The 5,097-nt window shown below is 33.9% G+C and overlaps 1 pseudogene; it reads right to left on the reverse strand.

The window, feature by feature from the left end:
• Positions 1-2,838: 2,838 nt before the first annotated feature.
• On the reverse strand, positions 2,839-4,505 carry LOC145682268 (NADH-ubiquinone oxidoreductase chain 5 pseudogene; annotated as a pseudogene).
• Positions 4,506-5,097: the final 592 nt, after the last annotated feature.

The following is a 5,097-nucleotide window of genomic DNA, read 5'->3' on the forward strand; positions in this document are numbered from 1 at the left end:
TCCTGCTATTGTTTTGCGTGCGTGGATATTCGTATCCTTATTACCGCTGCCGATGTTCTCCACTCATGAGCTATGCCCGCCTTTGGTATTAAGGCAGATGCCACTCCAGGACGCTTAAATCAAGTAGCAGCCAACATTACCCGTACAGGCCTATTCTTCGGCCAATGTTCAGAAATCTGTGGTGCAAATCACAGCTTCATACCAATTGTTGTTGAGGCCTGTCCTCATTCAGTATTCATTAAATGAATAACAAAAATAATACAAGAACTTTCATTGGATGGCTGAAAGTAAGCAATGGTCTCTTAAACCAAAAGATAGTAAAACAACAATTACTTCCAATGGAAAAATTAGTTAAATTATAACATAAGCATGTCAAGCTTAAATTACTACCTAATAGTATTTTTCTATTCCACAAGTATCCCCTCTAAAATGACTCATTCTATTTAATATATTTTCTTTATGTTACCTTCTATTTGCATCTATTATATATTTTAATTCAAATACGCCCGATCCTTCCTTAAGTGACACTAATATCAAAAAAACAACCATGAATTGAAAGTGATAATAAACCTTTTTTCAACCTTTGATCCCTCTACTTCAATTATAAATATATCATTTAACTGACTTAGAACGGTAATTGGACTTCTAATCATTCCAATTCCATTCTGATTCTTACCAGGACGACCAAACATTTTATGAAATAAAATTACTTTAACTCTTCATAGGGAATTCAAAACTATTCTCGGTCCTACCAGTCATCAAGGAAGAACCTTCCTATTTATTTCCCTATTCTGCTTCATCCTGTTTAACAATTTTATAGGCCTATTCCCTTATGTATTTACCAGCTCTACTCATCTAACGTTCACACTAACTCTTGCCCTCCCTCTTTGAATAAGCTTCATAATCTATGGCTGAATCAACCACACTCAACACATATTCGCCCATCTCGTTCCTTCCGGAACTCCAGCCCCTCTTATACCATTCATAGTATGCATTGAAATAATTAGCAACATCATTCGGCCCGGAACCCTAGCCGTTCGACTAATAGCAAATATGATTGCGGGCCATCTTCTCTTAACCTTATTAGGTAATACAGGCCCTTCCTTATCCCTCTCCATACTCTCATTACTAATAATTGGACAAATTGCCCTCCTAATATTAGAGTCTGCCGTCGCAGTAATCCAATCATACGTATTTGCAGTTCTAGTTACACTATACTGAAGAGAAGTTACTTATGTCAGCACCACAAAATCATCCTTACCACCTTGTCGATCAAAGTCCTTGACCACTTACTGGGGCCTTAGGTGCCTTAATTACAACTACAGGACTCACTAAATGATTCCACCAATATGATTCCTCCTTATTCTTCTTAGGCATATTAATTACATTATTAACTATAATTCAATGATGACGAGATGTTACTCGAGAAGGAACATATCAAGGATTACACACTTTACAAGTTACATTAGGCCTTCGGTGAGGTATGATCCTATTTATTATCTCTGAAGTATTCTTTTTTGTTTCATTTTTCTGGGCCTTCTTTCATAGCAGACTAGCACCAACAGTAGAAATTGGGTCCTTCTGACCTCCAGCAGGAATTATACCATTTAACCCAATACACATCCCTCTCCTTAATACTGCAATTCTACTAGCCTCAGGAGTTACTGTAACATGAGCTCATCACAGACTAATAGAGGGCAATCACACTCAAGCTACACAAGGTCTAGTATTCACAATCCTTCTAGGCTTATATTTTACTGCTCTACAAGCATACGAATATTATGAAGCACCATTCACCATCGCAGATGCTGTATATGGTTCAACATTTTTCATAGCAACGGGCTTCCACGGCCTTCACGTTATTATTGGTTCCACATTTCTAGCCACTTGTCTATTACACCACCTCCTATCACATTTCTCTCCTACTCACCATTTTGGATTTGAGGCTGCTGCTTGATATTGACATTTTGTAGATGTAGTATGATTATTCCTTTACATTTCTATTTATTGATGAGGAGGATAAGCCTATTTAATATATATAGTATATTTGACTTCCAATCAAAAGGATCATTAAATGAAATATTCAATTAATACAGTCTTAACGACCGGCCTACTAACTATTATTATTTGCTTAATTGTTATAACCATTTCAACTCTTCTTTCCAAGAAGGTCATTAACGACCGAGAAAAAAATTCTCCTTTTGAATGTGGGTTCGATCCTAAATCATCGGCCCGAATTCCCTTTTCTCTACGATTCTTCCTCATTGCCGTAATTTTCCTCATTTTCGACGTAGAAATTGCCCTTCTACTTCCAATAACAATTACTATTAACAACACTAACACATTATCCTGATCTCTGGTTAGACTAACGTTCTTAGTAATCCTCCTAATAGGCCTTTATCATGAGTGAAATCAAGGGTCTTTAACATGAGCTGACTAATGAAACGGGATAATAGTTAAGTATAATATTTGGTTTGCATCCAAAAGGTGTTGCTATCAACTTATCTCATAAGTAGGAAGCAAACAATTGCACTCAGTTTCGACCGGAGCCCTTGGCCTCTTTAGCCCCTACTTGTTAGTTGAAGCCAAAAAGAGGCATTTCACTGTTAATGATATCACTGGGTTTATTCCCGCCCCAACTAAGGAGATGTGAATTAATCAAGAAGAAGCTGCTAACTTTTATCTTTAGCGGATTATACCGTTAACATCTCTTAATATAAATAACTATGCCCCCTTAGTATAAGTATTACATTACCTTTTCGAGGTAAAAAAGAGAGTACTCTCAGGGAGTATTATTTAGGGAATATAATTCTTCTTAGTATCTTCAATACTATGCTTTCAATATAAGCTACCCAAATATACAAATATAAAGAAGCAAAGGAAAATTGTAAAAAATAAAAAAATTAATAAATACATTTTAAATATATTGTCCTGCGATTGTTGAATCAATATTGAATCGTCCTTAAAACTACTATATATGCCCTGAGCACCAAGACATTCTCTCCATCCTTGATCAATATTATTATAATATAGGCCTCCTACATATAAAGGGAATTTAATAATATAATTTGTTGATAAGTAAGGTAAAAATCATATGCTTCCTATTATTGTAGAGCTAAAATAAAACTTCACACACATTAAAGACTGTCCAATAGAATAATTTGATAATAAAACACCAACCCACAGCCCTACCACACTTACAAGTAATGCACACGTTTTTAAATATAAAGGTAAAATAATACAATTAACAGTAGGAAAAATTAATCAACTCAATGCCGCACCTCCCAAAATTGCCATCACTACTAATCCTAATATTCCCTTACACATAGTCCAACCTTCATTATCACTAATAGAATGAATATTAGTGCCCCCGAAACCCTTACCCGTTAAATAAAATCTTAAACGTACTGAATAACATACAGTTAGCCCTGTAGAAAAAAATAATAAGAAAAAGCTGACTACATTAATTAAAGACAATGAAGAAATCTCCAAAATTAAGTCCTTAGAATAAAACCCAGCTAAAAATGGCATTCCACATAAAGCCAAGTTAGCTACATTTAAACAAGACAAAGTAAGGGGTATCTGACTTACAAGTGCTCCTATTCTACGAATATCTTGTGTATCTCCTACACCGTGAATGATTGCTCCTGCACATAAAAAAGTAACGCCTTAAATAAAGCATGCGTTAACAGATGAAAGAAAGCCAGTACAGGAAATCCTATAGACAAAATTATTATTATAAGACCAAGCTGACTTAGTGTAGATAAAGCAATAATCTTCTTCAAATCATATTCATAGTTAGCACCAATACCCGCTATAAATATTGTCAACCCTGATAATAAAAGTAACATATTGCCCGCATAAACATTTAATAAAACATCTCTAAAACGAATTAACAAGTAAACCCCGGCAGTTACAAGTGTAGAAGAATGTACCAATGCTGACACTGGCGTAGGAGCAGCTATCGCTGCCGGCAATCACGCAGAAAAAGGAATTTGTGCACTTTTCGTTATTGCTGCCAAAATAATTAATCTAGAGATAATTACTATCTCATTATTATTTAAAACTCTATGCAAATAAAAGACATAATTTCAACTCCCATAATTCAATATTCAAGCAATAGCTAACAAAATTGCTAAATCTCCAATACGATTAGAAAGGGCAGTTAACATGCCAGCATTATAAGACCGCACATTTTCATAATAAATAACTAGACAATATGACACTAGTCCTAGTCCGTCTCATCCGAGAAGGATTCTAATTAAATTAGGAGAAACAATCAATAAAACTATTGAAAGAACAAATATTAATACAAGCATAATAAATCGATTAAGATATCGCTCAGATCCTATATATTGTCCACTATAATAAATTACCATTCTAGAAATATAAAGCACAAATCTTATAAATATAAATGATATTCAGTCAAATAGAAGAGTTATAATAATTTTATTTCTATTAAAAGAAATAACTTCTCACTCAATAAATACACTATATCTATTAATTAAAAAAATTCAAGCCTATTAGAAATAAATAACACTTATTCTACTTAAAAAGGCAAATCTAGTTACACAAATTGAAAAAGGTCAAACCATGGCCTAAGGGCAATAAACCTTCTTTAGTTCCACAAACTAAAATTTTATCCTAAACTACTCAAGCAACTACAGTCATAAAAATCTTGGGCCTGCAAAAAAGATCAATAAATTTAAAGGTAATCAATGTAACATCAATAATAAATATTCTCGTACACTTCCGCCTCAACAAGAATATAAATTAGAATAAGGCATTCCGTGTTGAGTATATGAATATAAATACAATCTATAAACAGCTCTAAAAAAAGATAGTAAAGCTAACCCTAATATACTCAATCAAGACCACCCAACAATTCTATTTAACAGACTAATTTCTCCTAATAAATTTAATGTTGGTGGCTCGGCTATATTAGCAATTCTTAATAAAAATCATCACAGCCCTAGGCTCGGCATAAAAGATAATATTCCCCGATTAATTAATAATCTTCGACTCCCTAAACGTTCATAAGAAATATTTGCAAGACAAAATAACTCCGAAGAACATAGGCCGTGAGCAATTATGAAT

This window comes from Thermobia domestica, chromosome 1 (genome assembly GCF_964235325.1).
Source record: "Thermobia domestica chromosome 1, izTheDome1.hap1.1, whole genome shotgun sequence".
Taxonomy (NCBI): domain Eukaryota; kingdom Metazoa; phylum Arthropoda; class Insecta; order Zygentoma; family Lepismatidae; genus Thermobia; species Thermobia domestica.